This window comes from Cololabis saira, chromosome 14 (assembly GCF_033807715.1).
Source record: "Cololabis saira isolate AMF1-May2022 chromosome 14, fColSai1.1, whole genome shotgun sequence".
Lineage (NCBI taxonomy): Eukaryota > Metazoa > Chordata > Actinopteri > Beloniformes > Belonidae > Cololabis > Cololabis saira.
The window spans coordinates 2,173,437-2,195,533 of NC_084600.1; positions in this window are offsets into that span (position 1 = coordinate 2,173,437).

A 22,097-nucleotide genomic window follows, 5' to 3' on the forward strand; every position below is an offset into this window, starting at 1 on the left:
CAGCTCCCTCAGTCTCCACACCTGCCATCCATCAGCTCATCTCCACTGCAGCATATCTACACTGGCTTTTCCACCACCCCTCGCCAGATTGTTGTCAAACCCCTGTGGTGCGCACTTCAGGCCAATCCAAGTGAAACCCTAACGAATCTTCTTGTTGTTTTTGAGCTCGTTTACTGACTGCCTTTTCTGCTGTTCCCCCAGGACCATTCTCATCTGCCTGCCACCCTCCAGCTCCAAGCTACCCCTGGCTTCCACGCAGCCTTCCATTGTCCATGCCAGCCATTCCCTGTGCCAGCAACCACCTCTGCCCTAACCGGAACTCCTTTTTCCCCTTCCCTACAATAAATTCATTCTTCACTCCACCACTGTCTCGCTCTTGGGTTCCCCCTTGTGAGCTTGTCAGTTATTTTACCACTCTTTTCAACAGAGGCAATCAATAAATGTTCATCAGTGCTGCTGGAAAAACACAATCCTCCAGTCCAGACAGAGACTGGAGACAAATTCCTGTCTGATGAGCAGCAGCTCAGGTGTTTGTGCCATAAAGTTTTATTTCAACAACATACCCACCTTCAAGTGAAGCACGGGTTTCCTTGTGTATTGCCTTTTTTTTCTTGCTCGCTCCTGCTTCGTGATGTCTTTTGGACGACATGTTGAAATTTCAACTTCTGTAGGTCTGCAAGAGCCTGCCTGCACGTGCACGCGCACCCCTCTGATTGGTCAGATGGGGCCCCCGTTGGAAGATGAGGCCCTACCAGCGTGTGTTCTGCGTTTCAGGGCCCTGCCAGGTCACATGGTCAGACGTAAAACTACAAGCCTCAAAATAGTCATCCACAAAAGACCGGGGGTTTAGACCATCTTTTACATACAATTGATAGCTGTATCTTCATTTCTGCTGGAGCTCCACTGTTGGTTGTTCTGGGGTAACCGCAGTTGAGCACAATTGGCTACCTGCTAGCGGGTGGTACAGCTAGTGAACCTGCAACGGTTCTGGGATGGTCTGAGGGAAAAGGCCTACTTCTACTGGACTACTGCTTTGGCTACTTGGAACAAACCTGGAACAGGCTGGAGTGCACTGGGCGGCACGTCCTTCAGTCAGCCCTCGCCGGCAGCCTTCAACTAGGGCTGAAGGCAGCTGCTTGACTGAGCTTTCACCCTAAAGCCTGAATTATGGTTCTGCGCAGAGCCTACACCGTAGGTTACGCGGCTACGTGGGAGTCTCTCCGTAGCCTACGCTGTAGCCTGACGTGCACCTCCCAAAAAATTTAACTACTGTACGCATCGAGGCGACGCAGACCCAACACAGGCCGAGAGGGCTGTGATTGGTTTGCTTGGTAGCAACACATTTCCGGTTCCGGTTCGTGAAGCAGTAGTGAACTTTCAGCGCTCTTTGTGTGTGATTTTTTGCGGTTGTTTTGGTTTTATGCACAATACTTATCTCTTTGATTCACTGTGACCGTAAAAAAACGGAAGCTAAACAAAGTATCAACTAGCGCTCTCGGGGGTACTGCACCGCGGAGAAATGGAGTGACGGAGAAGTCCGAAGGGTTCACGACGGCGTCACGGCAACGGCGTGGGCTCTGCGTTGGTTTAACGCAGAACCTTAATTCAGGCTTAAGCCAAAGCCCACGAGCTGTTCGGCACCCTTTCTCCTCAGACCCTAGGAGGTCAACTCAAATCACAAACAGCAACCATTCTAGGTCTCTAAAACTGAATCGAGACTAGGCTACTGTGATTATCTGTCCCCACGACTGTGGGGTGAGTATGTAGGTGAATGAGCAGGTGTGTATGTGTGTGTAGCTGTGTGTGTGTAAAGTCAAAACGATGCTTTACCTGAACTGTAACTATAGTGGAGGAGGGAGGGTGCAACCATGGTACCCGAGAGACCAGATGCCGACAAGGAAGAAACCCGAACCCAGGCCACCCACAGCCCCACGGAGGACCAGAAGAGGATGGGAGGAAACCCCCCGCCAGCAAGTGTGAGAAGAAGTGTTTCTGTGTGGAGTTTGCATGTTCTCCCCGTGCTTGCGTGGGTTACCTCCGGGTACTCCGGCTTCCTCCCACAGTCCCACAGTCTAGGTTAATTGGTGATTCTAAATTGCCCGTAGGTGTGAGTGTGAGTGTGTCTGGTTGTTTGTCTGTATATGTGGCCCTGCGATGGACTGGAGACCTGTCCAGGGTGTAACCCCTGCCTCTCGCCTGAATACGAGCTGGGATAGTTTCCAGCAGACCCCCGTGACCCTGCAAAGCATATAGCGGGTATAGAAAATGGATGGATGGATGGATGGATGATGCCTTATATAATTTTGAGCCCAAAACTGTGTTTTGTATCAAATATGTTTATTTCTGCTGTAAATTTGGACATTTTCATATGGTGTTCAATTGAGACTGATTCATTTTTGGACCCCTAGTGGCCAGCTGCAGAACTGCAAATTTCCTACCTCCAGAATTGCATCAGTATAGCAAGCCGGATGTAGCCCGTTGACAGTGACGTGTCTCAGTAAACCGTAAGATTATAACCAATACCATTACCCGGAAAATAAAGCAGCAAAATCAGATTCTGCCATCATTATTGATATTATGAGATTAAAACGGATGGCTTCCCTGGGCAACAGCTCCTGCGGTTGTCTGCATAGTTTTTTTCTAAACTTAAAAATATATTTGGCTTAAGAACTTGAGCTTTAATGCTTAGTTAGTGCCACAGCAAAGTGACAGAGTAAATGATAATCTCATTTTGATATTATTATTGTTATTTTTGTCCCTCACCACTGTGGCAGGGTGGAGGAGCTGCAGCCACTCAGGCTGATTAGGGCACAGGTGGGCCCAATCAGCCTCTCCACTCTGCCAGCCTTCATAAGGCATGGCTCCCCAGCAGCAAGGGACTCAGAATGGAGGAGCTGCTGGCGTGAGGTGCTTCTGCACTGTGGGTGATGTTTTTGTGAATAAACAGGGTTCTGCACGAAACTCCGTGTCTCTCCATCCTTCGGTCGGCCCCGGTAGCACTCGCTCTGCTACATGTGGAGCCCAACGTGGGGCGCGAAGGATGGAGGACAGAGGCATGGAGCGGGCCCTGGACACGCTCGCCCGGGCCATGGCGGGCATGGCGGCCGCCTTCCGGGACCAGGGTGAGCGGCAGCTGGCCGCCATAGAAGCCCTGGTGGCCGCGGGGTGACCCACCCCTGCACCCCGTCTGAGGGCCGCCGCAGCAACGCGGGAGGAGCTGGCGGCACCGCAGCTGAGAGGCCGGGAGGCAGAAGCTGCGGGCCGCCAAGCGACGGCTCCCGAGGCGGCGGGACCCGCGGAGCGACCCATCCCTGCACCCCGTCTGAGGTTCGCCGCGGCAGCGCTGGTGGCGCTGCAGCCGACCGGCCGTGAGGCAGTGGCTGCAGGCCGCCAGGCGACGGCTCCCGGGACGGAGGCGGAGGCGGAGTTGGCGGGGAAGGCGGCTTCGGAGGCGCAGCCGCCAGCGACGGCGGGTCCCGCGGAGACGGGGCCGGACCTGCGGCCAGAGGAGAGTGTGGGGGAAGAGGCGGTCCTGGAGGCGGACCAGCAGCCCGCGCAGGGCTGCGTCGCGGAGGTGAAGGACGCAGTCGTGCGCGCACCGGGTGGCCCAAGGCCACCATGGGCCCGGCCCCGAGCGCATCCTCCACGGCGGGCGGGCCGACGCCGGGGGCGACCACCCCGACCGTTCTGCGGCTCAGGCCGACGCCGGGGGCGACCACCCGACCAGGAAGCCCGGAGGGTTCCTCTCCCTCTCCGAGGGGGCGGGGGGGGGGGGAGTAGGCTCGGCCGGACGGACCCCGGCTCGAGGTTGGCGTTGGGGGTGTGTGGCAGGGTGGAGGAGCTGCAGCCACTCAGGCTGATTAGGGCACAGGTGGGCCCAATCAGCCTCTCCACTCTGCCAGCCTTCATAAGGCATGGCTCCCCAGCAGCAAGGGACTCAGAATGGAGGAGCTGCTGGCGTGAGGTGCTTCTGCACTGTGGGTGATGTTTTTGTGAATAAACAGGGTTCTGCACGAAACTCCGTGTCTCTCCATCCTTCGGTCGGCCCCGGTAGCACTCGCTCTGCTACAACCACCTCTCTGGTTGAAAGCAGATGAGATGACAGGAAGGTTGAGGATTTGGATGCTCTCACAAAATCTGGGACGTTTGAGATGGTTTTTATGAGTGAATATGTGCCAGTGGGTCAGATTATCAGAACTCTCTTAAATTAATGTGTTCTGCGTAGGATTATAGACACAGATTTGACACATTAATTAATAGAATGATTATCAGCCAAAACCATCATTTTGATTGGAATATACAACTCGATTGATATATTTTTAGCCTTCTTATACTTGACTTTTTGCCTTCATTATTGGATTAAAAATAGATGTATTATTTATTAAAGTGTGTTTATAAATGTTGTCAACCTTATAGATTTGGTTTCATTTCAATAGCTTTATTGTCCTTCAAGTGGAGATTGTTTGTTTCATGAGGTTTATGTCTCGTAGAATGAGAACAAAGAAGATAACTCTTAATCCTTCATCATTAGGCAACTGGTACCTATATGAATGTTTGTGTTTATGTTAGTGCACATCATTCCTTGACTGTATGTTCATGAATATCAGCTAAAGCAAATGAGGTGTCAGCAGCAGCTTTTGACACTGTTGATCATGGCATTTTACTGCACAGGTTAGAGCATGTTGTTGGGATTAAAGGGACAGCTCTGCGTTGGTTTAAATAATATCTATCTACAGATTCCAGTTTGTTCATGTACACTAGGTTTATTCAGAACATATGAGGGTCTGTTATGGTGTTCCGCAGGGTTCAGTGCTAGGGCCAATCTTGTTCAGTTTATACATGCAGCCATTGGGAAGTATAATCCAGAATCACAGCGTCAATGCTCATTGTTATGCTGATGATACGCAGGTCTATTTGTCTATGGAGCCAGATGAAACAGAACCATTAGTTTAACTTCATGCGTGTCTTTGGGAAATCAAGGACTGAATGTTCACAAACGATTAGCTTCTAAATTCTGATAAAACAGAGGCTATTATTTTTGGTCCCAAAAACTTTAGGAAGGTATTAGATGGTGTTGCAAAGGCCTCCAGTGCAGCTGTGAGAAGCCTTGGTGTTATTTTTAAACTGCAGATCTTAGCTATTGTCCTTATAATTGTGGAGATATTGTTGATTTAATTTGGAAAGGTCTGTTCAGGCGAAATTCACCTCCAAAATCCTTAGGGGTGAACAGGTTAACCAGATTATTGATCTCCGTATTGTTCTGGCTTGATTACTATAATGTGTTATTAGCAGGATGTCCAAGTAATTCTCTGAATATCTTCAAGATCATTCAAAATGCAACAGCACGAGTGCTGACAGGAATCAGCAAGAGAGACCACGTCTCTCCAGTGTTAGCTTCGCTCCATTGGTCCTGTAAAACTGAATCCAATTCAAAATTGTATTACTTGCATAAAAAGTCCTAAATGGCCAAACTCTGCATTCTTAAACAGAGCTTTATCCTAGATATGCTCCTATAGGCCTAAGCTCCAGGGGGACTCCAACATGATCCACTGAGCGGTGCCCATCACCCTCCTTCTCTTTCCTTTCTCAGTTATTAATTAGAAGTATCTCATCACCATCATTGTTCTCCATTGTTATTGTAGTTTGTTGTACTAGTCTGCCCCCTCCTTTTCTCTTCTGTGCATGTTTGCAGGCCAGAACTTCAGGAGCTGCTGACCTGCAGTCCTGCCCTCTGACCACCTCAGTGTCTGCTGTCTAAATCTGTCTATAGTCAAACTAACCATGTATCAGTGATACGTACATAAAACTCTTAGTTCTCCAGTTAACCAATACTAATATATATTGTCTTTTGTATCATTGCCAAAATATTGACAATATATCTGGGCCTCTTTTCACTCTGTCTGTTCTCTCTTTTCCTGCTCTGTCCAGCTGAACTTCGGCAGGAGTTTCCCCCCTTATGATCCAGGTCCTGGTCCAGGTTTCTTCCTCCTAAAGGGGAGTTTTTCTTGCCACTGTTGGTCTTAAGGTTTTTCTCCCACTAGGGGAGTTTTCACCTGCCATTGTTTATGTAATAATTGCTCGGGGGTTTATGTTCTGAGTCCTGGAAAGTGTCTAGAGACAACTTCTGTTGTAATAGACACTGTATAAATAAAATTGAATTGAATTTGAAATCGAAATCATAATTCAATGCACATTATCTTTGGGCCCTAGGGGGCATAACATTAAAAACAGACATGATTCTCTCGTGGAAATCATTGCATGAGCTGAGGAACTCAACTATTTAAAACCGCTGCACCTTGCACAGATCCAGGTTTAAGATCCGTCATGGGAAGAAGAATCCATATGTGAATATGATCCAGAAATGACACGGTCTTCTCGGGGGACAAAGCTTCTGAGCAGTGGCCTGAGGTCAAGTGGAAAACTGTCCTATAATCAGTTAAATCAATATTTAAAAATTGAAAAGAAACATCTGCGCTGAAGGTATGTACACATTTTAGAGCATCTCCCATCCAGACAATGTTAATGTCCTAGAAGGTATTGCATCTTTCAGTAAGACAAAGTTAAAACTGCATACTGCCATGCTTTTATCAAGACAAATAAGGCACATAATTTCTTTTTCCAATCCCAAACATCTATAGAATGTAGTTAGAAGAAGCGGCGATGTGCCATTGCGATCAGTATCACCCGTCCCAACTTTTTGTGAGTTGCTTGCTTTTTTCAGTTTAACCATACGATGTGTTTTCTGGTCTGTATTGTTTTTTTTTTTAATTCTCTTTTTATTTAGAACAGCAGTATTCCATCTTACACATTTATGCATTCAATCTTTAAACTTGATGATTTGATGATGATTCTGTCCCTACTGTCCTCCAGGCATTTTTTATGAACAGTAATTGGAAACACTAACAGAAAGATAAAAAAAAAAATAAAAAAAAATAAAATAAAAAAAAAATAAATAAATAAAAACCAGGGAGCGCACCCATGTTTACAGTCATTACATCACATAAAAAAATAGTTCACATGAAATCCGATGTGATTGGTTTCACATACTCAGTCCATTTGGACCAGATCTTTTTCTTTCTCAACCTTGAAGGAGGAAGAGATCTTCTCCATAACATAGATCTTGTAGATGATCCCAATCCAGTCGTCGATAGTGTGGGGGTTCTACTTTTAACCATTTCCTTGTAAGACATTTCTTACTGGCTGCCAACAGTATAGTCAGCAGTTTTTTGTCTTTTCCATTCCACGTTTCGAACATTATGTCTCCCAAAAATAACGTTTCACAATTCAATGGCATGGTCACATTAAATATATTTTCCACATGCATCTGTATCTCCTTCCAAAAAGGTTTTATAACTTGGCAGTCCCAAATTCTGGTCTGTATTGTGAATAAGATAAGGGTTTATGACATTAGCAACTCACTGATGTTACCTTCTTTCTTTATCCCTATCAGTAATGGGGCTGCACAGTGTACGGACAAAATGAAAAGTCTGACCAAGAGCACAGATACAAAAAAAACTCAAACAAAAGAAGAAGTTGGTTGGCAGAAGTTTGTGGATACACTGTACTCACCATATATCCAGGTATACATGCTTGGATTAAGTTTCAGTTTGGTTGGTGAGTGAGGCTTAGACTTGTTTGTCCTCTTTCCCAACAAATACTTATCCTGACACGAACAATACAGCGACCACCTGACGATCAATAACGCTCGGTCCAACAAACATAACTCCTAATCCTGTTATTTACTTGTTTACATGGCTTTACTGAATGAAAACTGAATGCAAGAGATTATCAGAATCTAATTTTCTTTCGTATGACCAAAGGATGTCATGGAGGGAACATCATCACCGTTGCTTTGCTTTGCAGCTGTGAAGGAAGAGCCAAAGCTCATCTAACTCTCTCTGTTTTGAATTCTTCACATCTGTATTCACTCCGTAAAGCACTTTAAAGCAGTGCTGATAAGAGCACTTCATCCTCTACTTCTATACTTTTCCTCCCGTCAAGACTGAGTGATGAATAGTGATGAAAGTCTCAAGGAATGGCTTAAAACATCTCAAATCTGTGATCATTAATTGTTTATTGTATTAACAATTGCAGTTTTGTGAGATTTTTGATTGTTGTTGATATTGTGTGTCGTGTAATGTTGATTGTATCTTTTTACTCAGTCTTGCAAGGGGGGCCGCCAGTGCAAATTGGGTATATTTAAATTTTAAAATGTTTATCAATGTACAATGTCACTCTACACAAAATAAAGTGAAAAGAAAAAAGTGAAAATGAAATGAGATAGAAAGAGGGAAGCAAAAGAAGAAGGAAACAGAGTGTGACTCAGACAGAGGTTGGCACACCAGTTACTTTTATTTTATTTTATTCATATGCACAATGATAAAACAGTAATTATATTAACAATACAAGGACAAATAATTGTGCAGGAGAGGAAAAGAAGCCCAAAGGGCTTATAAAAAATCCTCCCCCTCAATACAAAATCACAAAAACAAATCAATCAATAGAAAAATAAAAGAAAGGAAAAAAAAGGTAAAAGAAACAAAGAAAAACACAATAAACACAAAAACAAAAAATATCCATAAAATGGCAACTTTCTGCAAAACAACAGCTGTATTTGATCGCCCTGTTGAAACAATATGGTGTGTGTGTGTGTGTGTGTGTGTGTGTGTGTGTGTGTGTGTGTGTGTGAGACTATGACCTGAGTGTAATTACTAGAGTGAACAGGTCTGAGATAAAATCACCACAACAGAAATTATTAGGATTATGACACATGGAGAAGCAGCTACTGTAACAACAAGTCACAGGCTCTGCGGGGTCAAAATGCTTGTTGTCTTTCTTTTGGAAAGGATAGACGGAAGAGAAGAAAGAAAAAAAGAACAACAAAATAAAGAAGAAAGTCAATAAAAGGTTGCATTTTAATTGCTTCACTTTTAATGGAAAAGCCCCTTAGAAATAATTTTTTCCTCAAAACAAAACAAAAACAACCTCCCTATTGGAAAAGGAAAAAGTCAATTTCACTAGTGTCCAGAGGGGGGTGTCAGAGTAAAGGTCTGTTTTAAACATGTCACAGAAAAGAAACGTTTCTGATCCATTCAAATGTGGAAGTGGTCTGGCCTGAAGATTGTGAAACTTCCGACTTTAAATGCAGCTTCTGTCAAGCGTCCTGAGGGGAACACACATCTCTGAACCAAAATCCAGTCAGATTATTGTTGCCGTATTTCACACTGAGCCAAAAAGTCGGTCTCAGGTTGAGGATAAATAATCCAACAGACACCCATCAAACCCCCTTTGACAAGATGAACCAGCATTGAAACCATGAACGTCTCATGTAGAAAGGGTTCACATATTACACAGGAACTATCAGGCCCCATTATGAAAATACATTTCATGTAGGTGCATCAAATGGTTATATGTCAGTCATGATCAAAAGGCAGAAGAGGGTGAAATCCCCCCGGGGTAACTGTATAAGCGTAATTACATCAGGATATACTTGACTTATTACCCTTCGTACATACACAGACCCACGGTCTTGTCTGTTGTGAGCTCTGACCACTTTTAAGTCATACGAGTGAGTTTGGGTCTGTTAGATGATCAAAATATAGGACTTCACTTCACTTCACTTTATTAATTTGTCCCTTGACGGGCGATTAGGTTTGCAGCAGATATAAACATTCAGCACACATTCATCATACAGCCACATTCAGACATAAAAACATACAGGACTGTCTCAGAAAATTTGAATATTGTGATAAAGTCCTTTATTTTCTGTAATGCAAAAATGTCATACATTCTGGATTCATTACAAATCAACTGAAATATTGCAAGCCTTTTATTATTTTAATATAATATATATATCAGGGCTTACAGTTTAAGAAAACTCAAATATCCTATCTCAAAAAATTAGAATATTCTGGGAATCTTAATCTTAAACTGTAAACCATAATCAGCAATATTAAAATAATAAAAGGCTTGCAATATTTCAGTTGATTTGTAATGAATCCAGAATGTATGACATTTTTGTTTTTTTAATTGCATTACAGAAAATGAAGAACTTTATCACAATATTCTAATTTTCTGAGACAGTCCTGTGCATGATGCGAGCAGAGAAAAACTATATCAGATGTACCTAGCTCATAGCCCACAGAACACAAAGGAGGGAGAAGCAATAAAAAAGGAGACTACCGATCAATAGTAGATAAATAGTTTAAAATAGATTTCAACAGCACAGGTGGCAGCATGGACCAGGTTCTAAACCACAGCCACAATCACTTCCTCTTCTCTGCAGAGTTCAATGCCTTAATTGAGAAAGGCACAAAGGAAAATTTGTATCTATTTTTTGTAGCAGGCGGAATAGTTATGTATGGAAGCCCATTTCCGCCAGTAAAAGAAAAAAAAAATAAGATTAAAACCTAGCCTTAAAAATTAAAATATCCCTGGGGCACGGTGGCGCCTCTGGCCACTTGTAAATCTAGGTTATTCTTGGTTATTCCTGGTTATTACAGCCAATCGCGTTCCTGCATCTATCCAAGAATTAACCAAGAATTGACAGCTCCGACCAATCAGGGCTCGGTAAATTTCTGGATGTCCCGGCGACATCCAGAAATGGACCAATCAGGAGCGAGTACAGGCTCCGCCCACTGCGGAGCTGCTGGGGATGTTTTTTTTCCGGTTTACGCCGTTCAGAAAAACCAGCCTGAAGATTGTTCCGACTACAGCAAATCCTCCCCCCACACATTTTCCGGACGTTTCAGAAGTAAGTGCAAATACATTTTTATAGGAAGATCTGTGCCGTAGCTCTGTAACGTACATGCTACTAACGGTGATGTAAGGGCTGAGTTATGGTTCTGCGTCAAAACGACGCCAAAACCACTCGTAAAGGTGGTTTTGGGACGGATGCTAAATCCTGTGAATGTAAAGTTATGTACGGATAAAGAATACAATGCAGTGCAAAAAGGGAACAAAGGATCATCAACTTTTTATGAACAAACCTTGGCGAATTATAATGATTGAAAATCGGAAAAAGGAGTAAATCAGATGAGCATGATTTGGCTTTGTAGATCAATCAAACAAAACATAAAGAAGTTTTCCTCCAAATTGGAAATAAATCTTTACAATCCATTGTTATAAACCATAGATATTTTCAATCCCTGTTTTTAATATTAACAACAATAGTGTTGCTACAATAGCATTAATAAGTAAATACAATGTATATAATTACTGTAGTAGAATGTGAATAAACTACAACTCTCCATCCCCTGGGGGAATCATGATGGTACTTGCAGGCATTCATTCACTGTTTAGCATGAGATAATCCACACTACAGTGTTACATTTGTATTTGCTAATAAACAGACACAGTTACACACATGTGTCTGTGTGACTAATGTTCCAATTGTTCAAGTATTGCATTTTATTCATAAACTTTTTATTTTATTTTTGAATCTAGTGGAGCCGCGTTTTAGGACAGGCAGATGGAAGCCTGAATTTAACTGACACCATAGAAGCATCAGAGCACCAACAGGTAGATAAACTAAGCAAGAACAAGGTCTTGACTGTTTAAGAAATATATTAACAATTCAAAATATCTCATTACAAAATAATAACACTGAAAAAAGTTGTGTTTTAATAGTATGTATGGGATTGTATTTTTCAGATCTTTCATCGGGGCCCACAGTCCAGCTCAGTGTCTGTAACAGGGTGGTGGAGGTGTCTTCCTGACCCTCTCTACCCAAATGCTGTGCACTGTGATGGGAAAAAGGTGTCCCGGTTCACAGTGGTGGCTCGTTTATACAAGCACATCTGATAACAGACGGTAGAGTGATGAGTGAGACCACCAACCAGCTCCCCGAAGTAAACGCTGCCACACTCACACAATGGTGAGGACCTCAGCATACTTCATATACAGTTCAGTACAGAAGGATTTGAACAATGACAGAATCTGTACAATTTTGCACCAAAACAATGGATTTACAATGAAAACAATCAAGTGTTATCTTTCACCTTTATTGCTGCTGACAGCTTTACAGAGATTTCACTTTACCTCACATTTACCTGCATTTCCGAGGTAATTAAAGCCTTGAAAAGAAAGTACTAATCTTCTTATATATTTATTTTACACAGGTACAGCAGGCGCAGCAGGGGACAGGAACAAAAGATTCTGCTCCGGGGCGTCCCAGCTCCAGACCCACTCATGACTGGCCAGAAAAACCTACAACGTTACAGAAAGGTCCTTCCCTGTTTTCAGCCAGTTTACTGCTGCTTCATCAATTCATATTGCCACCAAATACTGCTGGGGAAGCACAACTGAAAGGAAGGCCACAACCCCAAGCCATCTTCCCAACTCCACAGCCCCATCCACAGCTGCACTTCCTGTCACAACTGCCACCTGGCTACGTTGTCCCGTCAGGGGCTGCATCCTCACAGGTGACGGCTGCACCTGGATGCTCACAATACATACTTTCATATATACCATTATCATCACCATCCACCCAGACACAAGCACACAATGAAAGCGGACGTAGGAAACAGGTAGAAGAGCACACCGCCCAAAGAAAAAGAAAATACACCAGAAAGACAGATGTGATTATTTGCAGCAAGTGCAAAGAAAGCCGAAAAACGCCATCACACAGGCAGTAATTCGGCAACTGGTACTGTGGAGAAACAGAGACGCAATCATATGATCAATGGAGGGCTGTATTGGAGAAAAAGGGCTACAGACAAAGCAAAAAAAAAAACAGAAATCAAGGACCCTCCTGCTTCTTAAAAGTTAATTAGTTGGGTTTAGTTTATTTGGTGGTAACTTTTTTGCTGTTTTGTGTTTTTGTGTTTGGGTTTAGCAGCTTTATTTTTTAAAACCTTCACTCTTTTGGGAATATTGTTATTGCTATGGGTGTTTTTCTTTTTTTATTTCTAAATATTAGTAATTATATGCCTTTTACATCTTATTGTAAAATATTAGTATTGTAAATATAAATGAGTTATGTAACGTTACAGCTATGATTGTTATTGTTGTTATTGCTGTTTTATTTTACCATGTAAATATATATTTATATAAGTTAATAGAAGTTTATAAATATGAGCCAGCATTTATTTTTTTATTACTGTTTCTATTGTTGTTTTATTACTGTTTCTATTGTTGTTATTGTTATTATTTGTTATTATTATTATTTGTTATGTTGTTGTTATTTGTTATTGTTATTATTTCAATAAAATGGTATGTTTATAAGTGATTTTATGACTTTCTTCCTCTTATTCCATTGTTATAAACTTATAGATTCTAAAGGATAAGATCCTTTAGAATCTATACAAGGCTAACTGTCCCAAATTGGACATAGCTTAGGGAAGAAAATGTGTAGAATGAACCTTTATTTCTACCATCTCATTTGTTTTTACTCTTAAAAGACACGTTCTCGTTATCGGCAGTCTCTGGGCTCGAACTCGCGAACTCCCGCTTGAGACGGCTTTTTTTCGTGCGTCCCCGGGCTCATCTCTGGGCTCGAACTCGCGAACTCCTGCTTGAGACGGCTTTTTTTCCTGCAGTTCCCGTGCTGGCTCTCGCGATGTCGCGGGTGATTTTGATCATTTCTGGATGAGTTACATCGACTAATGCGCTATGTCCTTGGCGCAGCTGGTAGTGCAGCGGTCTCACAGCAAGAAGGTCCTGGGTTCGATTCCCGCCGGGGGACGCTGTGGGCGCTGAAGTGCGTGTTCCCCCATGACTTCGGTGCCCACACCATGGGTGGGGCTGGCGAAAGGATCTTTCTGTGTGGAGTTTGCATGTTCTCCCCGTGTTCCCTTGGGTAGCTAGTGTGAGCTACCCTCACAAAAACATGCACACAGTCCTGGGCTACACATGCCCCCTCTGGCCAACCGGGGCGCTAGATGGGGTGGGGAGGATCTGGCCGGAATAACGTGATCCTTCCACGCGCTACGTTCGGCCGGAGAAACCCCACCCTGTCTGGTGAAAAGATGCGGCCTGCTCACTCCTCAGGTTAAGGAGGAGACCTGAGCTCAGTGCAGGAACTCCCGGGGTTGGTAGAGGATGGCAATGCCCAGGACTGTCAGTAGGTAGGAGCACGGGGTGGTAAAAATGGGAAAAAAACCGGGATAAAAATATTAAAAAAAAAAAAAAAAAAAAAAAAAAAATTAAAATATCCCCAATCGAAATTATGAGATAGAAAGTCATAATTATGAGAGAGAAAGTCGAAATTATGAGATAGAAAGTCATAATTACGAGATAGAAAGTCATAATTACGAGATAGAAAGTCGAAATTATGAGATAGAAAGTCATAATTATGAGATAAAAAGTTGAAATTATGACTTTTTATGTCATAATTATGACTTACTGTGGGGATATTTTTATTTTTAAGACTAAGATTTAATCTTATTTTTTTCTTTTACTGGCGGAAATGGGCTTCCATAGATATGTGAATGCCAGAGGGAAGAAGCTTATATTCTTGGTTAAGATGGTGAGTATCGTCCCTGCAAATGGACTTAGCTTTTTTAAGCACCTGAGAATTAAAAATTTGGTCCAGACTGCTGAACTTCATCCCAGCAACTGTAGAAGCTACACGCACAATTCTCCCCAGGGAGTTTTTTTTTCCTTGCTGGCGAGATTTCCGTACCAACAAATGATACAAAATGAGATAACAGATTCAATAAAAGCACTATAAAACATTTTTATCAGGGTTTTGTCTACCTGGAATTTAGCAGCTTCCTCAGACAAAAGAGGCGTTGTTGACCTTTTTTGCAAAGCGTATCACAATTGGAGAGATTGTGTGGTCCAGTTTAGGAAAAGTGCTTTTAGCCAGTCTGCATTTTCAATCAGGGCTGCTCGTGAGTGGAACTTCATACCAACTGAGATTAGAAACCAATCAAATTATGCTTCTTTTAAATTTTATCTAAAAAAGTGGTTCATTAGTGGCCAAGGCTGTCAACAATATATTTGAGTGCTTAATTTTCCTGGCTTGCTGCCCTGCCTGTCATGTTGCCTATTAGTTTGTCTAGTTACACTGTTGCTTCGTGCCTGGCTTTTTATTCTGTGTTTAGTGCTTTTGTCTTGTTTGTTTTTGGCCTGTTAGTGTGTTACTGTGTCTCGTGTTATTAATGTTGATGTTACTGTTGCTGCTTCATGTTGTTTCTGTTTTCGTTTGTCTGTTTTTTTTTTTTATACCTTGTCTGCACACATATTAATGATTGATACCATGTAGGTAAAAACCAAAGGCATATATATGTCACATAAACCCAGTGATTATAATTTTTTTTTTTGTGGGGGGGTTGACATCCACTGCCAATCCAGGAAGCAGGAACACACGGAGGCACATGTCAAGCACTGGAAATCTGCAACAAAAACCACAAACAAAACACAAAACCAACAAAACCAATACGGAGCCGACCAAGACACAAGCAGCAATCAACCCAAATCAGAGTCTGAGCTAAGCTACCGCTAACTAACCCCAAAAACTACAGAGCAAGCATGCGGGTGAACAAGCCAGTGTGTATGTCTATGTGTGTGTGAGTGCGTGTATGTATATGATCATGCGTGTGTGTGTGTGTGTGTGAGTATGTGTGTGTGTTTGTGTACATGTCTTTGTGGCTATGTGTGTGTGTGTGTATGTGTGTGCGTGTATGTATATGTTTGTGTCGCTGTGTATGTGTGTGTGTGTGTGTGTATACGTATGTGACTGTAAAACGGAGGCGTTTTCATGCGTTTTGGCCGTTCGTTTACACGAAAACGCAGCTCAAAACCCCCAAAAACGACCATTTCTGAAAACTCCGGCCAAAGTGGAGATTTTCAAAAACTCAGTTTTCACGTTTGCGTCTAAATGGAGGAAAACGGAGGAAAACAGAGGAAAACGGAGATTTAAGTTTCAGAACGTTACATTATGCAACAGAGACGTCAACAGCATCATGTGTGCGACCTGTGTTTACAATTTGTTTGGCCACCGTCAATATTTTCTTGTATTTTACCTGTTTTATATAAAGTCACACTTAAAAGTAACTCCACTTCTCTGTCACTCCAAACGAAAGACTCTCGTTCCGTCTTGGAAGTAAAGCCTGAATTATGGTCCCGCGTTAAATCGATGCAGAGCCTACAACGTAGGGTACGCGGCGATGCGCGCCGTACGGTGTGCGTCGCCGCATACCCTACGCCGTAGGCTCTGCGTTGGTGTAACGCGGAACCATAAATCAGCCTTAACTGGAAGTTACACGTGTCATTTGTTGATGTTTTTTCCAGGATTCTGATTGGCTGGCATGACGTTAACAGCGTTTTCATGCGGGTCCGTGTAAACGAGGATATTTTTGAAAACGTAGAGGGGAAAATATCTGTTTTTGTAAATACCCGGCTACGTGTAAACGTGGCCTAAATGTAACTGTGTGTGTGTATGCATATGTGTGGCTATGTGTATGTGTGCTTACCTTTTAATCTTTATTCTGATGTAGCCTTCTTATCTGGAAAGGTTTTATTGATTATATCTTAATAACTTTTCTTTTAGGTTGACTATTTTACACCAGTCCAGGGACAGCAGATGCAAAATAGCCTTTTTGGCTAATTCTGGCATATTTTACATGTGTTTAAATGTATTATTAATGTGCATTGTCCCTGATAACTAAACCTTTAGATAAATAAATAAATAAAATTCACTTCAAATTTGAGCATATTATCAATTATAGTGCCGAGATATTTGTTACTGGTCACTAGTTCAACTGGCTGGTTGTGAAGAATAATTACAATGAGGAACTGGGGATTCTGAGCACAACCTTTCAGGGACATTTACAGGCTGAAACAACCTCCAATCCCAGATCAGGAGAATGAGAGCAGATATCATCTCCCTGTAGCTCGCCTACAGCAATACCAACTACAAGCACTAAGCGTTTGAATGATTCCCCTTCCGTGGCAGATGGAGTGCCATGATGACAAATGTTTCACAGCCTAAGCGAGAAGGTTTGCAATCGCATGCGAGAGTAGCTTTATTTCTATAGAAAGTGGACACAGATTCACAACACAAGAAACTGAAACGCAGCAGCTTGAAAGCACAGTGCCTACTTGTGTTTGAAATGTTGCCTGAAGGAAAAGGTACGCATACCAGTGTGCATCCCAAGACAAATCCGTACGTGGATTTCTAAGCGAGTGTGTCAGACAGGTGCACAGATTAGGAGAGCAGCAAGCTCCCCCTGATCCACACAACAACAGTTAACTAGAGATAAGCTCAGGCTTAGTGTGTCTCTCGGCGAGTCTGAACCAAATCCAACTCAGGTTTAGACCATTTCTTTTGAGAAGGACCTGATCCTGTGTAATAATGTCAGATCTTTGAGGATTGATGACATCTCGTGTAGAAAGCGGAGCTGTAGAAAGGGGTTGTTGAAAGCTTGTCATGAGAGTGACAGTAAAAGAATATTTGAAATGCAGACAGGAGACAGATCCAGTGGCTGTGATGTTCTGCACCACAGATATCTGAGCTAAAAGGAAACACAGAGCATGATAAGACCCACTGAAAAGGGTTTTAAATGTAGAATATGAATTAGTCGTGATAGCTGTGTGCGCCACAAGACTGAAACTATTTTTTTGATCCCTTTGTCACTTTGATTTGGTTCAACTGTGTCCTTTCAGGAGTGTGGCTGTGGCTCCGGAGTGGAGGAGACACCTGTCAAATCAGAAACTGCTTTGATTCCTGGCCTTGCAGTCCACATGTCAAGTATATACGCCCTCCCTCACTGCAAAAACTCAAAATCTTACCAGGAATATTTGTCTTATTTCTAGTTAAAATGTCTCATTTTTAGTCAAAAAATCTCATTACACTTAAAACAAGAGTCATTACCAGAAAAATAACTTGTTATTTGACAATTTTCACATGTTTCAAGTAAATTTTCACTTGAAATAAGTAGAAAAATCTGCCAGTGGAACAAAATTTTTCTTCTCATTACAAGCAACAAAAAATATTGTTCCACTGGCAGATTTTTCTACTTATTTTAAGTAAAAATCTACTTGAAACAGGTGAAAATTGTTGTTTTTTCCAGTGATGAGTCTTGTTTTAAGTGTAATGAGATTTTTTTTTACTAAAAATTAGACATTTTAAAGCAGCACTATGTAACTTTTCCACCTTAATCTAATATTTCATCATCATCATTGTGATGGTACATCAACTTCCAACAGGTTTAATGAATCTCTGTCATGGTCTGAGGGGTCTGTATCGCCTTCACTGGCACTATGTAACTTTGAGGAGCATGGTAGGAACCCTTCAACACTAAAAAACTACACATTTTTACGGCTTTGACTGCTTTACGGCATACGTCACTTCCCCCTCCTTCCCCATTCGTAGTGGAGACCAAAGCTGGGCGGGGCGTGGAGCGCAGAGCTCAGGAGAAGCTGGTATCATGGCCGAAGCAGTGGAAAAACCCAAGAAAATAAAAGTTTTATAGGAGGAGAACCAAGTTGAACTTAGTGATTTTCAACATCGTCATATTTTATTGTTTAGCCAAAAATAGATACATTACCTCTTCACTTTCCATCCTGCAAACGGCCGCTGAAAACAGAAAAGTAGTTTTGAAAGTCCATCCCGTCTTATTTCATTCACTATCAAAACAAATGCAGCGACGGGGACAGGAGTTTTCCGGCAGTACGCGCTGGTGCTCATGGGAAATGTAGTTTTCTTTCTGGTAAAGCACTACCGCTTTTGTCCAAAGGAGCCGCCAAACTCAACAAAAGCTGAAAGTTACATTGTGCTGCTTTAACTAGAAATAACACAAATATTCTTGGTAAGATTTTGAGTTTTTGCAGCGCTTTGGTGAGACACTGAACGTGTGCATGATAGTTTAATAGACTAAAAGAGGGATGTACGATGTGTATGAATGGGTAAATATAGCTTGTAATGTAAAAAGAGTTTTGGGTGGTCCAGGCTGTTGGAGGAGGCTGTAGATGAGCAGAGAGGCGACATAAAACACCCCTTTGTGGTGACGGGAAGGCCACATTTGCTCGCACCTCCTTTGGAGAGGCCTTACCGGATTGCCCTTGCCACCCGAGGGAGCGGAGCGTCACGCTGGGCGTCGAGCCGCGTCGGTGGCTCCCAGCAAAAACAGTCCGCTCTCAAAGTCCATGTCGGGATCTAAGAATAGCTGCTGACACACGGTGCATGTTAATAATCTGTGGGAAACATGGGGAGGCAGCAGAAGCTGGTAGAGGAATGTGTGAGGACGGCTATCCTTAGTCAGTGTTTATATCTGGAGCAGTGACTGTGTTGTGCATGCCGCCCTTCAAAGTCCAAAAGCCGCAACTATGTTTGCAGTGACACTGGAAACAGTGAGGGATCTTCTCTGAAAGTGGATACACTGAAGTGCTTTGAGTCTAATGCACTTTAATATTTCAAGTAAACAAAAAGCACTTGAGTTGTTCTTTCCCCCCTTTTCATAGCCGTGGACGATAAAAGTGTTTCATGTCAACAGCATGTCTGTGTGTGGCCTGAGTGAGGGAGAAGGTACTCCAACGAGAACAACTCAGGAGGCTCAGAGAGTTACAGAGGAGCATTGTCTTCACTCGACATGTTACATTTATATTTGATCAGCAGACCTTAAAGAGAAGTACTAGGAGCCGTAGTAGAGGTGACCCGGGTGTTCGTATTACACAGACCTGCACTGTCCAACAAGTACGGACAAGCAGAAACACGACTGCACAGGCAGACACACGCACCCTGACGACATACACACACCGTACAACACGTTTTTGTAAAGAAGAAGTAAGAAATCAAGCAAATAATGATACATATAAGTTTCATTTACATGTGGCATGCAGCTGGACATCTTTCCATCTATTTTCTTTCCCTGCTTCAATCCTGTTTAAGGTCACGGGGGACTGAACAGAGACAAATGAGGCAAACACCCGTGTGTGCTCACTCTTATGGCCAATTTACATTCATAAAATACATTTAACTTGCATATATTTGGAGTGTGGGATGAAGCTGGAGAAGTCGTAACTCAATCCAACTCATGCAAGTAAACTCAACCACACCAATGGCTCTGTTCGGATTCTGAACATGAAGAGCATGGAAAAACAAGTTTCTTGTACACTCTGCGGAAAGCTTTCATCCCTGGGTCCTTGTTTCCTCCTGGACCACTAGTCCACTAGTCCACTAGTCCACTAGTCCGCTAGTCCGCTAGTCCGCTAGTCCACTAGTCCACTAGTCCCCTAGTCCACTGGTCCACTGGTCCCCTGGTCCGCTGGTCCGCTGGTCCGCTGGTCCGCTGGTCCGCTGGTCCGCTATTCCGCTATTCCGCTGGTCCGCTGGTCCGCTGGTCCGCTGGTCCGCTGGTCCGCTGGTCCCCTGGTCCGCTGGTCCGCTGGTCCGCTGGTCCGCTGGTCCGCTGGTCCCCTGGTCCGCTGGTCCGCTGGTCCGCTGGTCCGCTGGTCCGCTGGTCCGCTAGTCCGCTAGTCCGCTAGTCCGCTAGTCCGCTAGTCCGCTAGTCCGCTAGTCCACTAGTCCACTAGTCCAATAGTCCGCTAGTCCGCTAGTCCGCTAGTCCACTAGTCCACTAGTCCAATAGTCCGCTAGTCCACTAGTCCACTAGTCCACTAGTCCACTAATCCACTAGTCCACTAGTCCACTAGTCCGCTGCCTCTCCAGGGCCCATCTGTGCTTCAGGACCAACTCACCCCCATCAAGCTCCTTCTCCAGCTGCATTGCTTTCTTCACTGCTGGTGTCCAGTCATGGTGATTTTACTTTTTTCTCCAGGGATGGCATTGATGTACGGAGTAGTAAGTAAGTAAGAGTATTAGGGCCATGCAGGAGAAAAAATATTTGAGAGGGGAAGATTTTCTTTTATTGTAAACTTCAAGAAAAAAGTAGAAATGTCGAGGAAAAAAGTAGAAATGTCGAGATTAATGTTGAAATACAATTTCCAGAAAAAAATTGAAATGTCAAGATTAATGTTGAAATACAATTTCAAGAATAAAGTTGAAATTTCATGAATAAAGTCGAAATTTCGAGAATAACATTGAAATACAATTTCGTGAATAAAGTGGAAATGTCTCCTCTGGCCCATCAAATCCAGTTAGGAGAGTGACTGACAGCTCTGCAGCAGCAGCATTTCCACTTTTGCACTTCAACATTTTGACTTTTTTCTCGAAATTGTACTTCAACATTAATCTCGACATTTTGACTTTTTTCTCAACATTTCGACTTTTTTCTCGAAGTGCATAATAAAAAAAAAAACTTCCTCCTCTAAAATATTATTTTTATTTTTCTCCTGCCTGGCCCTAACACTCTTCCGTAAGTGTCCAACTTATGTATGTACGTATGATTAATTCCAAAACGTTAATAGGATTTCATCTTTGACCTTTCTTCAGTTGAACAGCTTATATGTTTAGGTTTATGTCTTGGTTTCACAGTTCAGATTAAGCTCATGGACAGAAGTCTCTGAAGTCACTTATCCTTCACTAGTGAAGATAAATGTCCTAATAAAATCCTGCAGAAATGATGGAGCTATCATGATCCAGAAACAGACAAAGGTCAAAATTATATAACATGGTGCAGAAGGTTCTTTTTGGGATTCATCTGTTTTTTATTCGTTTGTTTTTTGTCTGTAGATCAATCACATCTTTCCGTATTGAAGACTTCTGACCGCAGCTCCCAACATTTCCCTCTTCAATAGAGGCTTTGAACGTGGTCCACTCGGACCTCAATCCTCAATCTCCCCCTGGTTCTCTGTCCAACGTCCACAGCTCACTCTGGCTTCACGCTTGGGTCTGCTCGGTCTTTCCACCAGTCTTCTCCTCCGTCTGAACCAACTGTCTTTGTGACAATGATCAGCTGACAGCTCTGCTTTTTTCATCTGAATGTCCAAGACAAATAGTGCAGGTCTTTGGTCAGCAAAGAGGCACAATCAACTTTATTTTTATCCTTCATCTTAATGCCTTTTTAAAGCACTTTAAGTTTAGTTTGTATATGAACTCTACTCTACAAATAAACTTGTCTTGCGTTGCTGTTTGAGGAGAACTTCTAGGTAATGGGGCTCAGCTGGGAACACGAATGAATGTCAGCACAATCCTTTGAATAAGACGTCTTCAACTATGCTGATGATATGATATTCTTTATGTAGCAATGCTG